A 17,931-nucleotide genomic window follows, 5' to 3' on the forward strand; every position below is an offset into this window, starting at 1 on the left:
TAATTCCAAGTCCTTCACCAAGGTCAGTGGGATTTTTTTGTGCTTTATATAATATTGAGCATTTATTTTTCTTAGTCAAAACTTGTTGCATGTGATATGTAAGATTGTAAGGCACCTTAATATTATTTGCTTACAGAAGAAACAGTGTTTAGTTTTAGTTTTTACTGTATTGATAAAATTTGGAAGCTGCTTTTTAATTGCGCAGTCAGAAACATGTTCTTTAAAAAGATGAAAAATATGTTTTCTGTAGACAAGTTGTAGATTCCTAGTTTTGTCTTTGTATGGAGCCAGCAGACTGGTTCACTTATTTCATGACTTTTCTGTGGGGTTTCTTTATCAGTGCAGTTCTTGGGTTTAGTTCTGTGTGTTTGTGAAAGCAATCCAGTGTGTGCGTGAGTTATTGAATGCTCCTGGTGTGCTGGGACTTTGCTAATAGCAGGTCACAGTGTTTGCACCTCTTTAGTCATCAGTGTGGGAAAAATACCAAATAAGATGTAATGAAAAAATGGGTTCAGCTCTGGTGCAGGTAGGAAAGGGATGGCTTAAATATTCGAGCAGCAGCAAGTCAAATGCCAGGTTTGGAAGGTGGCAATTCAGCCAGGCTCACGTTAGTGACAGCTCTGCAGAGGTGAGGAATGCTTCTCCAGGAGGATTTTTTCCTTTGCTCTTGGCAGCGACAGCTTCGGTGCTCCCCTGGCTCGGGGGGCGGGGCGCTCTCCCAGCAGCTGCACACAAAGCCGGAGTGCAGCCCTGGCCCAGATTCCGGCTGGAGCTGCAGGCACAGCTCTGCTCTGTGAGCTCCTGGTCCATGTGACGCTGTTTGACCGGATAAAGGCTCTCGGTCATGTGCTCATGTGTGACACTGCATGAATGCATCTTCTCTGGGTACCTAATAGAAGTGTTTCTCCTGCTAAAAAATAACTGCCTCCTATATTAGAAATGATTTTGTGCCTCCAGCATGGTGCCTTAGAGCAGAAGTTCTAATGTCAAAATGAAACCTGGTCAATATATCAGGACCATACTGCAGACATTTTACAGTTTGGTGCTTAACCTTTGGGTGAATAAAATTAAAAGTGTTAAAATGATTTCCTTCTGTAAAAATGTGGTATTCTGTATCTTTGTGACAGTGTATTATTTGATAAATGCTGGTGTGCTCTGCAGAGTAATTAAGGGAGGACTGAATAATGAGTTACTTTAAAATATCATCTGCTCAAAATCCAGGCATACCTCTACCTTGGTTCATAGCCTGTTCTCTTGGTATGCCCACAGCAGATCTCTGTTGTGGGTAAGCTGGTGCCTGCTGGTAGTTCTGTCTGGTCTCCAGCTGTCCCCACCAATGGAAAGGGAAGATCAGTCAACTATGAACCATCTCACAAAATTTCTGTTTAGGAGGAGCAGTGTCAGGATGTGCTTGTGGGTTGCAGCAAACAGGCAATTGCAGCTAAAGTAGGTCTGTGAGAACTTTCACCCACCCCCTGTGGATATGGTTGCACTAGAGGAGCAAGAGTCCAGGATTTTTATGTGGGCTAGCTGCCTAAATATTTACCAAAGGTCTGAATGATTCCCCCTGCCTCCAACGTCAGCTGGAGCTTGTTGTGATTACATCCTTACTGATAAGTGTTGGAGTTAGGCTTTCCTCTGTGCTTAGGAAGAGAAGAGGATTAATGCATATTCCTCCAGCAGAATACAGATAACCTCTCCTGACCCTGTGATCAAGTCTGTTCCCCTTTTATCTTTGCATTCTCCAAGGCACCAATCTGAGGCTGTGGAATACTTGATCCTCTGTTGGTCTAGAGGCTGCTTTTAGAAGAGTTTGCCTTCCTTACCCCATGGTGCTGGCATTCTCTGCAGTGGTGTCCCTTTGTAGTATGACATATTAAAGCGTTCTAACAGAGGATGATGAAATATTTTTAGGGTGTGCTCCATTAATTTTGACAACTCAGATTTGTTTGTGCTTTTTATATGCCAGTGTGTGTATTTCTAGACATGTCAATGTATATGTACAGACAATATGTGGGATTTTTTAATATATCACTGTCTTTTATGGAGAACATCTGCTCTGAAATTGTTACAACAATATGCAATGATGCTTATTTAAAATGTGTTCTAGTAGTTACTGTGTATCCAGGCAGTTTTATTAAACCAGTAAAAGATTTCAAATGTAGTTGAATAGCCTACCCAGTTAATGATACTTAGTGTTTGCAGTTTCATCAATCTGAACATGTCACATATTATAGACTATAATTGTGTGACCTTTTCCTTAAATTTTCATAGCAAAAAACTATGACAAAGCCATTAGCTTTGGAGTCTTGAATCTGAAAAATTCATAATATAGATAACATAAATGCAAGGCTTGCGTGTGTGTGTTAAAATAGTAAATGGGTTAAAGTAGCACAGGCATACTTTGTACTGTGTTGGCATAGTTTTCCCCTTCAGATGGTAGTTTGGAATGTGAAGCCTCTTCCTATATGTGCTGGAGCAGAGCTGAAGTCTAATGTCACTTACAGGAGAAATTTAATACAAGCAGCTTGTGCAGAACTGACCTGCTGCCATGGTAGCATGTAATATATTTAGCATGCATGTGTCTAGTAACCATGTGATCTTATACAAGTGAATAAAACAGAGAAGCTCTCAAAAGTTAACGTTTCTCTGAATGTTTTCAGAGTTCTGTTCATTAAATAAAATGTTATAAAACTAAAGAGACTCAGTTTATAACTGGGATGTAACCAACTCAAAATTTGGAATGCTGCAGCAAGGTCTCTGCATATCAGTGTGAGAGAGATAGAATTCCAAAATAATTAGATTTTTTTTTTTAATCCACCATAATTTTTGGAGTGTTTTATTTGGCTGCCACAGTTCAGTTTTCTGCTGCCATGATGACCAAAGATTAAATTCTAAATGAAATCTGAAAATAGCAATCTGATCCTCAGGTACTTAATCTTTAAGAAAGCCCACAATTGTAAATTTTGGCAGTGCTGTGATATTGTCAGACTGTCTTGGTATCATCTGTGCTTAAGAGCTAAAGTGTCACTTATGTGCCTTCTGCAGATTTAGCAGGACACCATTTGGGAGATGATAAGCAGGGAAGAGTGGCACACATAAGTCCTCTATCAAGACAACATTAGAAAGTGGATAATCTCTTTAATGGAATATAATCTTGCTTATGCAAAATCCTAATAAAATTTAGTGTTTTCCCTGCTGATTTGTTGCAGGATGTGTGATGTTGATGTTGGTTTACAGTTTAGGGGTTTTTGATGTCTTGTGCTGAGCATAGTGAGGTGATTTGCTCATCATCCCGTGTTTTGTTGCACAATCCCATTTTCCCTGTGCTTCTTGCACAGCAGCTGTGGGCCCAGGTGAGCAGCAATGTCCTGGGCTGGATCCAGGCAGCAGAGTGGAGTTCAATACTCCATGTGGGACACGGTGTCTCTACCAACACATTGCTGAAGGATTTCCTCAGTCTCAGGCCTGCGTGGTTGTGTTCCTTAAGCTGGAGGATTCAGGTGAGTTCTCAATGCTTTGGGAGCTCCTTCCCTTCCCAGGCTGGGTGGCCCCATGTCCTGCCAGTGAGGCTTGTCTGAAGGCAGAGGGGTGAAGGGTTCCACCTTCCCCAGCTGTGATTTAACATGCCTCTTCCAGCTATCAGCTTTTCCATCTCTTCCTGGTGAGAAGTCTGTGTAGGCACTTTGTTCTGAATAACTGGTTGTTGGATTTGAGTTTTTATTGTATTCCAGATGCACTGTCATTATGGACCAGTGAACCCCTTCAAAGATTGAAGATACTTTCTCTGGATTTCTGTAGTTTTGGTAGATACTGCATTTGCAGAAGAATTGCAAGGAAGCACAGTAGATTTTGTGTAATTTAAGGATGCACATTATAAAGTGGCAATAAAATGTCTTAAGCATAGTGGAGAATTGAAATTTATTCCATAAAGCATCCATTCTGTACCTTAGCAATGTCCTGTTTCTAGCCCTGGAGGGTGTAGCTGTGTTGGAAGCTGTGGTTGGTGCTCCTGAGTTAATGCCCTATGAAAACAACGAGGTCCCTTTGGAGTTCCCTTTTTTTTTTTTTCCACAGCAGCCTGGATCTGAGACACTGCAGAGCCACCAGTGCAAACTCAGACCTCTGGCAAAAGCTCCAGCATCTTTCTCGTGGGTTAGTCAGTGTTATTGACAGATATTTCTTTGGTTTCATGATATACTTTTCCTTTCCTCATGGATGTTCTAAATAATTTTTTTTACAAGAACTGAGTCTTGTGCTTAATTGATTTAATTTTCAGAAGGCCAAGGAATGCCATGTGCATCCTTGAAAGACCTTCCCTTAAGGTGAAATCCTTGAAAGTGAATGAAAATCAGTTTCTTCTTAATGCCTGTTTGAATCTACTGAATTGAAAACTCCAGGTCTGTGTCTTTGTTCTGTGCTATCAAATTAGATAAAATGTCACAGACAAACTTATTGTTAACTCTTTCTGCTGCTGTCCTCTGCCACATTTCTGCTTTTGAGAACCTGCTCTTCCCTTTACTGCCTTTCTCCCAGCTGTGCATGGTGAGCATTTTCCCTGAAGGAACTGGACTAATTGAAAAAAGAACAAAGCACTGAGTGTTAAGAGCATCACTCCTCTGTATGGGAATTTTAAGGGGATACTACCATCCTCTGCAGGAATATTGTGGCTTCAGTTCCACCTAGGCAGGGGCACAAATCCTCTCATTTTTGAATCAGAGGATTCACTAAATGCACTAAATAATTCTTCCTTTCCATGCCCAAGCTGACATCTTGCAGCTAATGCAGATGGAACGATTTGGCAGCAGCAGGGTGTGAGAGCAGAGCTCTTGGTTTACTCTGTTTAAACCAAAGCTCAGTGCTGCTTTAAATGCTGTTATTTATCCTGTGCATGATCTGGTTCATACATGCAGATCTCTTCCTGAACTGGACACTGGTGGTGGCCTTAAGATTTTATGTGGTGCTGTTTCTGTTGTGGAATACTAAAGGGTTTGTGTTATTTTGGGTAAGTGAAGCTTACAAAGGGGAGTGCCTGCCACCTCTAAAGGCTTGCTGAGGTTGTTAATCAGATATTACCATCAAAATGAAGTACATTCAGTGGTAGACAAAGAGGAAGGAAACCTACCAGAAGCTAGAAGGAAGAATCTCCAGAAGTGTTGGTTGATGTAACATGTTAAGAGTGGTGTCTGCTAGAAGTACAGGGTAAGCTTGTTTTGATTCCTATCTTCCTTTGAAAGTAGGCAAATGTTTATAGTGTGGAGAGTGTCTCCACCCCTCCCTCCGTGGAGCTGTGTGCTGGAGAAAATGATGACACTGGATGTTGGTGAATTCTTACAAATCTAAACATAGCCCATAATCATAGGTGTGTCTGTGCAGGGATAAAAGTGTATGAGCTCCAGATGAAATCATAAGATCAGGTTTTGAGAGCTAGGTCCAACTCAGTGCTCACCCTTCTGGGTTATACTAAGAAGTCTTTGTTTCAAATCTCAGTTTAAAAATCTGTTAACTTGGCAGCAGGATGGAGTCTGCTAAAAAACCAACTAGCAATCTGTAATTCGTCTGAATGCAGGGAGTGAATTGCTGGAAAGATCCCTTTCTCCCAGTGGGAAGACAGAATTTTGTAGTCACAGTGTTTTGTTTTCAATTTTCTTTAGGCAAGTCTGAATGCATTTCCTTGCAGCTTCTATAATCCTGCCTCAGAGTAGAGGATATGAGGTGAGAATTGAGGGAAAAGTAGAACTCAGTCATCAATACAGTTTCCTAATTAAAATCCACTTCGCTAATTCCAATTCTCATGAGCTGTCAGGAGTAGCTTGTATTTTGGCATATGGTTGTTGCAGTGTTTGCTCTGAGTTGGCTGTTCAGTTTTTATTAAGCAATGTGTGGCCTCATGTGCAAGACTTGCAAAGCATCACCAGAGAGCAGGACGGGGTGGAACTGGGTGCTGGAAGTTTCTCTCAGTATAATTTGTAGCCAGTTAAAACTTTGTTGCTGTGTGTCTGTGTGGCAGTGAGCAGATTCAGGTTCTCAGGGTGGTAGAGAAAAGCAGGTATGATCAAAGCTACACCAGCATTGGAGGGGAAAACATTTTCAATACAGGCCAGAGCAGCAATAATGGAGCTGAAGAGGCCCTGGGTGTGCTGTCCCTTGCAGGCTGGGTCTTTGCTGAGGCAGGTGAAATTGGAGAGCACAGCACTGCTATCTGCTGTTTGCCAGCTTGCTGTCAATATTTATTGCTTCAGCTGCTGCAAGGCTTCCAGTCAGCATGTGAGAGAGAAATGCTTTAATGTCCTGAAGGCCCAGAGTACTCAACAATGAAGTTTTTTGAAGAGGAATTAGGGTTTCTTGCAGGTGCAGGAATGCTTCTCAGCAGGTTCTTGAAAGCTGTGTATAAACTGTGTCAATTTGCTGTGGTTTACTTTTTGTTCATGTAACTCCATATAATCGTGTTCACAGGTTAGTTACCTAGAATGAGTAAAATGAGATAATGTGAAATAATTAAATTAGCATCTGATTCTGTGCAGAATCCACTTTAATAAATGCATTTAATATCTAATATCTGAGTGGGTTTTTTCCCCAGATAAAGAAGTACATAGGGTTTTTCAGAAAGACAAAATTACTTATCTTATGAGAAAGGAACAGAAAAGATTGCAGATGGCTTTCATGTGTGCTCTGATGATACTGGTAGATAATTGAAAATAATTTCTGTGTCTACATAAGTTTGTCACTTCACATGAGGAGTTTAATGCCAGCTTGATCTCACTTGTCCCAGCTCATGGGTTGACTGAGGTGAGTGAACTTACCCATTGCACACTTTGAGCTGCCAGGGCTACAGGCAGCATCCAGGTTTTATGGTGGAATGCAACTGCTCTTAACCACAATACACCTTCAAGAAGTCATTCACAACTAACTGCTTTGTATTTGCTTTGCAATTCAAATAAGGTTCCTAAGGGCTCTTAGCTAGGGTTCTGTCAGGGATGAAGAAGACAGCATGGATGGAGGGCACCCAGCACTGTGTGGAAATACTGCAGTGTGTGTGTATGTTCCAAGCAGGTTTAAATCAGTGATTCCTTAATTAAATGCTGAGATCTCCACCTAATAGTGCAGGAGATCATGCAGTGTTCTCTTCTGTCAGGTTTCTGGTTGATGTTTCTGGCAGTTTTTCTCATTTTTACTGTGTAACTGAGGGTCTGATGGAGAGCTGTAGTTACAGTCTGACTCCTGGTGGAGCCTGGTCATTGGCAGGTCTGGGCAGTCGTTGCATCAGACACTGCTTGGCCAACCAAGTGGTGAAGATGAAGATGTCTGTCTTCCAGTTTCAAACAGCTCACATTTGCATCTGATGTTTCATGTCAAAGGGAAATGAATATACTTGTTTAAACTAAGAGGTTTTCAGTAAGGGAGGTCTACAATAATCTGAAACTGTCTGAGTTTTTGCTGCAGATTCCTGGCCACTTAATGCAGTTGTGAAAACAGCCCAGCTGTCTTTCAAATGCATTGAGAGCCAACTTCTGTGGCTTTCTTTTCTCAATATTCCTTGCTCTTGTTGGGCTCCTCAGTGATGTAATACATTACTCATATAGTAGTTTATCAGAAGGAATTTATATGTATGTGTGAATCACTTAACTGGTTCTTGTTGAGATCTTGTTTAAATTTTTTCTGGCCCTTCACTTAAACTTCTGTCAGCTGCATGTTCTAATTCACCTTTTTAGTCGCCCTCTGCATGTAAGATGTTTGTTGACAGGAAAATTAATTGAGATACTTTTGAAGTTTTGAGGATTTCTGTTATTGATACAATAATGGGAACAAATGGATGAGAGTTCTCACTTCTTTTTATAGTCATGGAATATTTCACTGCAGAAGCTGTTGAATCAGATATTTGAATACATGTTGCTATCTAACACTTGAATCACATAGCTTTGCTGTGAAGCAGTGATGTTACTTAGGGTCAAACAAGTTAATTTTTCCATTTGCAGCAATTGACAAGAAAGAGCAAATGGTAAAATCTAATTATTTCACCTGTCTTACAGGTAATAACAAGTAACAGAGTTACTGTAGCAGCCTGAATTTCAATTTCTCAACTAAACGATATTAACTAACTGTGTGTGCTAGTTCCTTGCTAAGGACACAATAGTTTTGAAGTATTTGACAAATCAGTGTTCTATTATCAGTGCAGTTAAATTGACATTTTTGCAAGAGAATCCAGGTGGCTGGGTTAGTCTTAATGGCATAAGAGTGCCCAGACTACAGACATCACCTGCCAAAAAAGAAAAATGTTTATGAGCAGAATATATTTTGAATAATATTCTTGGTAAAAAAGGAGTTTACCACAATAAGTTTAGGTGTTGGGGTATGGATCCTAATGTACTAAACTTCTAGTTTTAATGACTTACCTGTACTTGATTAGGACAGTCTTAGCTCTTGATTGATTTTAAGAATATGGACATCCAGATGGAGAGCAGTAACTCCGTTAAGATGGAGCACTTGTACTTGGATCAATAAAATGTTTTGGGCTGTAAGGAATTTCATTCTAGGCTGCTTTTAAAAGTGGCTGCTGGCACTGGAGAGGTCGTGGGAGTCAGGCAGTTCCTTGCCTGTGGTGCCCAGCAGCATTTCCCCCAGTTCCTTGATGCTGCCTAAGCTCTGCCTGTGTGGAATCCTTTTGCAGATTATCACAGCTGGGGTGTAGCTGAGTGGATTCATCTCACTTGTATGTTGTTTTATTATTTGCTACCTGTCTGCTTTGGATTCTGAAATGTTTAGATTACAAAGAAACTGTCTCCATGCATGTCTGGAGAGGACCTGCTCTGTGATCTGCTGTAGCTCCCCCAACAATTGTGGTTTATTTTATTTAAATGTGATGGAACTATTTGCTTAAAATGGTGCAGAGACAGGAATCATACTTTGAAATGTGGTTTTAATATCTTAGAAATACTAAGTATATATAGTATATACTTAGTATAGCTTTTAGTAATTGTTATTTAGAAGTTTGAACTGGTGTATCTGAATTTTAAAAGCAGAGATTGATTTTTGAACAAAGGCTGTGGCAGCCACAGAGTAAGAAACTTGCCACTAATCTTTGTTAGAAACACGTAGGCGTCTTTATGGTTTGCTGAGTGTCTTTCTGAGGCATGCAGGCTGCTGGAAGCATTATGTTGTCGTGTCTGTCTGGTTTATAATTGTTGCACTTCAACAATATGACTGCATGCTGTCATTTAATCAGACATCGAATAAATTATCAAGAAAGCTTTCTGGATAATTGTTCAGTGATTTAAAGCTTCTTATAGATCATTGATGTGTGTTCTCTCTTGTATTTCTTCTTGGGTTTCCTGTCCTATTTCCTCTAAAGGGGGGGTGCCTGTCACATGGAATCCTTGGGAAGACTGGAAACGTGTAGTTGGTAAGAGAGAGCAATGGTCTGGAGACTGCCTGGCACAGCAGGTAAAAAAAACCCTAGCAAAAAACCAACACAGATGGGAGTTGTGCAAGAAGCTTGGAGCCTGTGGCTTGTGCAGAGCATGAGGAGAAGCTGATCTATAACATCAGGAGGAGGCAGATAACTGAGGGTGAGCCAGACCTTGGGAAGATGTTTCCCAAGTACAGAACAGGAGCGCGCAGCGCTCTGCGTCACCAAGCCACTGTTGACTGAAGCCAGCTTGGAAGCCAGAACCCATCTTGCAAGGGCACAGTGTGCAAGGAAGAATCTTGTTTATAATCCTCCTATTTTCCATTCTCTCATCTACTCACATTTGTCCCTTGCTGAGAACTTCAGTGAGATCTGGCATTGTTGGGTTTGAAGGCTGACTTGAGGAAGCTCTCTGTAGGATATAAGGTATAAGCAAAGCCACGGAATGCTGTGGCTGCCTTTGGATCCCATTACATTCCTGGAGTCAGCTGTAAATATTTTTGATTGCTGTAATGTTTGTTCAGGAACATGTGTTGAAGTTGCTGTCCTGTGGCTGTTTGTTGTATTACCTCAACAGTTTGTACTCTGCAGGCACAGGGGACTGTTTCCCTCTTCGGAAAAGGTAACAAAGAATTACTAGAAGTTTACTCACTAGTTAGTGCTCACACGTCATGGAGTTTCGAGAACTCCTGCTGCAAATCCAAAACATCAGTTCACTGTAGTACCAAATTGGTACACTTTTCTACAATAGGGAAATGATGTGTTAAATAAGATTACTTCTTAATTTATGTTCTTTTTTTTTTTTTTTCCCAGTAGAAGAAAGTAAAAGACAGAAATGCCTTTTATTTACACCTTTCCTAGGGAGAAATCTGCTGTGGTTTCTGCTTTTTCCTTGAGAAAACTGTACCAGTTATGCACCAGTCAGTTTGAATATACTGAGCCCAGACTCTGCTTTACCTGACTGCAGAATTGCTGCTTTGGCATTTGCTATGAGGAAAGTGAAGTGCAGCCTGCAGAATTTGAATGCAATGTTAAAGAGAGTATTTGAAGGATAAGAGTAATAGGTCTCATAACATTGCCATACAGTGTGGTCCGTGTTCTGAGTTATTTTTTCCTGCCTGTCTTAATTTCTGTGCATTTCAAGTCTTATGTCAGGTTGCTCCTTGATTTAGCTCAGTTGGCACCTTGTTTAATTTTGAACTGTGTGTAAAATAGTGCCCTGTGTTTGTGCTTTTTGGGTGTTGCTTTTGTGTGTTTATTTTTTCTGCAAAATAATCTAGTGTGAGATGTGGTTATGATAAGTCAGAACTTGTGTAGATGGATATTTTTGTCTAGCTTTGGTTTATGAAGGTTCAGTTCTTTACATGTAGGTTATTGGTTGAGATTCTAAATGGTTGTAAAATAGTGTTCCCCCTCCAAAACATGCACACAAAAAGCTTCAGTACTCCTCAGAAAGGATGATCTACTTAAATCATGTTCTCAGAGACAAAAGGAAGATCAGTGCTCTGTGTGGGTAAGGATTTCTATATAGAAATGCCAGGAACCTGAATTTAAGTTTAATTGGACATATTGTTGCTTATGTTTAAAATGCTCCACCCACTGAATTCAGCCTGGCATGACCATGTTTAAAAAAAAGAGCAGAGCAAACCTTTAAATTAATTATCTACAAAGGGAGGAAGAAGATTAGTGACCACATAGGCAAAAAGGGAAAAAAAAGTATGCTGCTTATCTAGAATTTCACAGAAATCTGGCCAGGTGACTTTAGGACTTTGCAGCTGAGTTCTGTTCCAGGAACTGTGAACCATCTCCCGTGTGTGTACAGTGAGCAGCTCGGGGATGGCAGTGCTCTGTGCTCTGCTGATTGCCGTGGAGATAACCAGAGATGTGACAAGTGGGGCAGAGCCATTGTGAGCACTCGGAGATAATGAGCTGCACCTTTGCCAAATGCATGTTGCTGAGCAAAATAAGATTATCTGTATTCTCTGATCTATTGATAAAGTTAAATTGAGATGGGAGAAGTAATGAGCCAAGGTAGCAGTAATTAAAGCTTGAGTGTCACTGCTCTAACTGATGAAATATGAAGACTTCTGCAAAGAGATTTCACAATGATAATATTTTTTCTTAAAGCCATGACTTAACGGTATGTTAAGTGTTATCTAAAGATGCATCAGTGAGCCTGAAGAAGATTAATGGAGTATAAAGATGTTGCAAAACCAGAAAGTTCCGTTCTGGTTGGTAAATATATTAATAAGAAACTGAACAGTACTGTGTAAGTATTTTATTCTCTCTTATTGTAAGATGAAGGAAAATATGAGAATTAATCTTTTAACTGATCACTCTATTAGTTGTTGTTCATTAATGACCAGTGCTGTGTGAAGGTGTTTTGTTCACCTGACTCTTACCCAGTCATTGTTAGGCTGCTTTTAAACCATGAAATTTATTTTCCCTGCTGAGAACAGCAGCAAGGGTTTGGTGATCCCCATCCCAAGACAAATATAAAAAGTACATTTCACAGGGGTTTGTCTCCTGTACAAAGGAGTGCTGTTTTGTGGCAGCTTTTTGTTGTGGGTCCAGGGGTATATAATTTAAAGCCATCTCTGGCAGACGTGTCCTTATCAGCATTTTGGAAGGTTCCTGTGGTGGCTCCCTTGGTTTGAGCCCAAGAGGAGCTGTAATAACACAAACGTGGCTCGGTGCCACTTTTTGGCCACATGGTAGTTAAGTTCCACAGCCATTACAAACTCCTGATAAGAATGAGGCAAATGCTTTTGATCTTGAAAAACATTTAATGTGTTTTATATGTATATTTTGATTCAGGAAAGAAACCTTCCTTCTGTGGCTTATAATGTACAGATGTCTATGGGGTTAAAAGCTGGGTTTAAATGCTTTGAGTTGCACTTTGAGCTTGTCATTGTGAAAGCTGTCAAACATCAGTTTCGCACTAATTAAATACCTGCAAATGCTCTTCTGTTATGGAGCAATCGTATCCAAACTTAAGTTTAGATTTCTGCATCTAGTTCATTACTTTTCCAAGAGCTGTAAATGGAAAAAAGGGGAGAATTTATCTGATCAAAAGTTCTAAAATTGTGATCAAACTGACATAGTTGTTGTAAAAGCTGTGGTTCATTCACTAGGAAATCAGTCCTTTTGGCCTCAGCTTTTACGTACTGGGGTTTGTTTTGTTAACAGTGTCCCGAATCATCTTTGTTTGTGGCTATTTTTGTATACCGTGGAAAAGGCACTTCTTTCAACAAATTACATGATAAATTAGGAGCAAGTTTCTTGAGAAACTCTCTGGAGCATGTTTTCCAGACAGCTATTCAGTCATGCAGTTATTTTCTTAATCTGTTTGTAGAAGTCTGGCAGCAGAATTCTTGTGATTACTTAATATTTTATATTCTACTTGTATCTAAAATTGGATTTTAATCCAGTATTGAAAATTTAGTTCTCTTTCTGTGGTCTTTCTCCACTGTTAGCTCAGCAGTTTCCAGATCTCATTTTCTAACTATATGCTAATGTATTTTTGAGAATGCAATGATAAATTAGTTTAGAAAATGCCCAAGTTATGGATGGCACTAATAAAATAGAATTTAGTATTACTTGAAAAGATGTAGTAATTATGTACATAGCTTGATAATGGCTGCTTTGATTCCAGGGAGTATCAATTATAAATACTCAGAATAGGGTGATAGAGATTTTTTGGACTGAAGAGTAGGCCAAGAAAAAGTGTATAGTCTGAGTATTGAGTATTATTAAATCTTAAGCCATTTAATTGACAGTAACTAACCAGAGCAGAGTTCCTGGCTGCCCCTGGTCCTGGACAAGGCCACATTTGTCACATTGTCTGGAAATGCATGTGCTGTCATAGGTGATGCTGATAGTTCTGGAAGACTGGTCCGTCAGGTCAGGAAAATCTAACCTGAAAGTGCATTCTAGGAGTAATAAAACTTGTTTTAAAACAGACATTTGAATCTTCGTTCATTTTTGATACAGTTCAGATTTCTGTAGTTCTGTGTGCAAGAAAATGGAGTTCCTCCACTTCATGTTAGACAGGACTGAGTGCATGGAGGAAATGGCAGAAAGAAAAGATGTTGCCTTTTCCAGCAACAGTCGATTTAAGGAGCACTTGGAAGGTGCAGTTCTTCAGCAGGGATATTTTTTGAAAAAACTTCATGATCTTTTCTAATTCCTTCAAAACATAATTTGAAAAGCTCTGTTACTTACAAACCAGGAGCTCAAAAATAGATTTGATTTTAGCGTGGAAGCTGAGACCATGTTTGGTTGCAAAACTCCACAAATTTTAAAAGTACAATTTATTTAAATTGTCTTGTACCAGAGATGTGCATTATTCTTCCCAGCTGAAAGAAACAAGTATTTTATGATGCATAAAACCAGAATATCAATAAAGAATTGTTTATGGCTTCCTGTTTTTTACATTGTCCCACTTTAAAAAAAAAAGTAATTTTGGCTAAGGGTTATATTATTGTTTTATAACAATGCTTGTGTATCACTTGGTGGCAGAGGACCTTGAAGCTGTGAGGCCACTCTCATTTACTGAGAGGCTCTGCTTGGATGGAGAAGAATGGCTTCTAAACTCAGGATGGAAAAAAGATTTATTTCCTAAGATTGTGGTGCAGCAAGTAGGGAGAGATAAATGACAGCATGTACCCTTGTTTTGGAAGGGGAGCTGTGTGATTGTTTAACAATTACATCTGACATTACTTACAGCAATGGATGGTGACAGGGCTATAGAAATGTGGCTGCAGGAAACTGCTTTGGGACTGGTTTTGCACACCTCTGCAAAAACCCCAGCAAGGATCTGAGTGTGCCTCTGTTAAGAGCAGACATAAAGGTATGTAAAAATCCCTTTGCTGGGAATTTTCATTTTCAAATTTAGCTTCCAGGTGGTAGCAGTGAGTTTTGGAGCAGGGCTGGTGGAATGTCTAGAGCACAGAGGTGACGTCCCATGGACCTCAGTGTGTGTCTGTGCAGCCATATCTGAGTGAACATATTTTGTGTCATTGGTACGGCATTTAGAAAAGAAAGGTGTTTGCAGTTGTGTACTTACTTTATATGGTTTGCATCTCTTTGAAATTCTGAAGAAGAAAATGTTCTTCTTTCTCACTTCTGGACAGTGAAATGGAGTCTGAGGATCATGTTTGGCTGTGTTCCACACAGCCCTTTAACCTTTAGATAAATTACTTTGGTGAAGACACTCTTTGACTCCTTTTTTTTCCCCAGCTACTTCTACTCATTGCTGTGGGGCAGGGAGAGAGGACACTGCCATTTGTCCATTATTAGTAGTGTGGAAAAATGAGATACTCTGTGTTATCTGCCCTGTTGGTGTGCAGCAGCCAACACGTGTGGGACTCATCTCCGTGCTGCTGTGAATGGGAATTTTTATATTCTGCTGATGTGAGTGTGCAAAATGTCAGAATAACCAGCAACTGTGCAATTCAGCTGTGATCGGGCTGAGGGGCCATATCTACAAAAATATCTGCACAGGCTCCTTTAAGACTAGCAAAAGACCTATTAATCTTGGTTCAGTACAAATGACTCGGTGCTATTTAGTAAGGCATAGCCAAGGCTTGTGTAAGATGCATCTCTGCGGATCTGTGTTTTCATGCAAATGATCTGACGTCAGGACACTCGTTCCTTTGTGTGCATTGCAGTAAATGAGCCGTGAGGAGACGGGACTGTCAGATGGAACCTGTAACCATGGTGGTGAAATGGAAGTTTCAAGAAAACAGAGTCAGAGGGAAATAAAAGGAAATTAAATGGAAGGAGTATGATTCTGACACAGTTTTTCCTAACCTGTTCTGCCAGGAGGCTTCCAGACCTTGTGCAGTTTTGCACAGATATAATGTGTTTCCACTGAACCCTTGAAAGAATCTTTTTAAATAGGTCAAATACAGTTTCCTTGCTTTAAAGTTAACATCTCTCTCAACAATCTGTGAAACTGAAAGCAATCTTGACAACAAATTCAGATGAGCTCCTGAAGATGTGCAGTTGTGAGGGTATGTTTCTGCATGTGGTTCTGTTGTCTGTCAGTAATTAGTGTGCTGTTTTCACGGGTTTTGGGGAAGGGAATAAATCCAGAAAATTTGGAATCGTTTACTTTGAAACAAATAGGCTGTTATTTGGACAAGACAAATATAATTTTTCTTGCCTTTATTGCAAGCTGACATTATGTTCTATTGGAAGTTCGTAATGAAACGTGGGATTTTTTCCTTCTTTTTCTCTTCTTACTCTAATTATTTTGTTTAATCTATACCTGAAGTCCTTCTTTAAGACAAACTTATTTTTGCTTCTGTGTGCCCATGCAAGTAATGTGAAGCAGCTTTGGTGGCTGTGATTGGATTGTGTCACTTCAGGAAGTAGAACTTTACCTTCATCAAGGTTACTTTGTGTTAGTTTCAGATTTAGTCTCAGATGTAAATGTGGGTTGATCTTCATTTGTATATCAGTAGGTTTTCCTTTATTTGGGCAAAAGTGTGTTATAATCTACATGAAGTGGCTTTGTGAATTAAGAGCTTCACCTAATGTGTGTTTGTAATGCAACTATGATTTAGCAAAATGAAACCTTTGCTAGTTACATTTCTGATGGAACCCAGTGTTGGACCCAGTTTTATATTTTATCTTACATAGTTTTGTTGCTAGTCAGGATAGAAAATAAAACCACAGCTGTGACATGATCAAGGATGAGTAAAAGGAAAAGTCATTCTTCTCATTAGAAATGTAAGGTGCCTTTGTCACTGGCAGTAACTTCCCATTGGGATGTTCTGGGCTTGCATGGAAAGTGCCTTTTTACTGCACAGTTTTCTGTGGTTTTGCAGCTGTGTCAAGGTCCTTTCTGCCCTGAGCTCAAGCCAAACTTGTGTTTCAGTTCTGAGCTGTGCCAATCACCTTGAGTGGGACTGCAGGATGGCAGGGATGCTGCACCCCAGAGCTGGGCTGCCCTTGGAAAATGGGGTTCCAGGCAGGGTCTGGTGTCCACAGCAACCTGTGGGAGAGGGAGGAGAGCCCCACCAGGCTGGGCACTGCACACAGGAGTGGGGAATTTCTGAGTGGTACAAGTGCTGAGGGCTAAGGAAAGTCAGCCCTGGGATGAGGGAACACTGAACTCTCATAAATGGGGAATAGCTTGAGGTTTTTATGCCTTACAGAGCATAAGCATTGTAAAAGACCTGAAATGACACCCCAAAGCTGTACAGAGTGTTGGTGAAAATTACTGTTTCCCATTTCCCTTTGTGTGGCAGTGCACAGAGCAGATAACAGTGCTTCCCTGCTACCATGCCTTCCATTATCTCATACAAAGCATTTGTGCATCTCTTATTTTGTGTTCTTTAGTATATATATTGCATAATCTCACATCATATTTATCTTCCTCTCTCCCTTTTCCCCAGAGTTCCTTATTTTATTCACTGCATAGACTTGCTTTTGAGTATGTGTTGCAGGAGGCAGAAAAACTCCACAAGTTCCTGATTCAAAAACCACCTAATATGTGGTTTATATTTTTATTACTCTTCCTGTGTTCTTCCTTGGCCATCCTAGTGATATCTGCTGGTAGCCACAGATAAAATGCTGCACCAGATGGATCTTTGGCTCGTGTGGGGGCCATTTCTGTGTACTGGTGATGATGGGGTGCTTTTAAAAGCAGAGGAAGGACCCTGGTAATTCTGTTCTCAGAGAACTGTTTCAATAATACATGGGAGGTTTAAAAAATGAAGCCACACATGTAGGAGAAAACAAATTTTAAGAGCTGGTTAGAGATCCTTTGATTAGGTATGTTCAAGGGATGCAACCAGATTTTTCCAGAACTAAATTTAATGTGTGATCATAGCATGAGCTGAGAAATTTTTTTTAACCAAAAGTGAGATAAATCGATATGCCAACTGTTGTTTCCCTGGAAGATATTCCCTGGGTGCTGTTGGTTGTATAGAGGCTGATTCATCTGGTCTCCACTGTCTATTAATTACCTTCTTAGCAGCACCTTGGAAGAAATCCTTTTCATGAAGAAAACAAAAGCAGTGCAGTGTTGATGGATGTTTTCAAATGCTTTGCTTTATAGACAGTGTTATCCAGTAGACCAGTGGACATCATACTGTGCGTTGTTTTAATTTAAATTTCATTAAATAGTATTTCTAAATACTCTTGGGCGTTTTGTGATGTTTTTTTAAAGCAGTCCTTTGTTGCTGTCAGGTAAATAGAAAATGACATCCCTTCATTTTGTCATGTTCCTCCACCTCTGTGTTTTCCTCCCAAGAACATCATGTCTGTTTCCTCGGTGTAAATTGAATGTATTGTGAAGTGTAGCCTGTGACTAATCGCCTCTTGCTGTCTCTGCTCATTAACTGGCTGATGGTGATGTGGTTGCACCACTTTCTACACATGGCCTCAAGGATATGGCATGGTGACACCCAGATTAAAATATGCAAGGCTTTACTTCACAAGATGTTTTGGGTTGGGAAGTTAGAGAGGTTATCAGCTAATATTGGGGCTGCTTTTACCCCTTTGAATGAGTA

The 17,931-nt window shown here is 40.1% G+C and overlaps 1 protein-coding gene across 5 annotated transcripts in view; it reads left to right on the plus strand.

The window, feature by feature from the left end:
• The window catches only part of MEF2A (myocyte enhancer factor 2A), an 81,360-nt gene that overhangs the window by 14,799 nt on the left and 48,630 nt on the right, over positions 1-17,931 (plus strand). Inside the window, exon 1 of one of the 5 annotated variants that reach the window (XM_063169921.1) lies at positions 15,159-15,423. The exons of the other annotated variants lie outside the window; for them this stretch is intronic. The gene's annotated coding sequence lies outside the window, so the exon portion shown is untranslated. Of the gene's footprint in view, positions 1-15,158; positions 15,424-17,931 lie in introns of those variants that run through there. 5 annotated transcript variants of the gene reach the window in all.

The sequence above is a fragment of the Melospiza melodia genome, chromosome 15 (assembly GCF_035770615.1).
Source record: "Melospiza melodia melodia isolate bMelMel2 chromosome 15, bMelMel2.pri, whole genome shotgun sequence".
NCBI classification, from domain to species: domain Eukaryota; kingdom Metazoa; phylum Chordata; class Aves; order Passeriformes; family Passerellidae; genus Melospiza; species Melospiza melodia.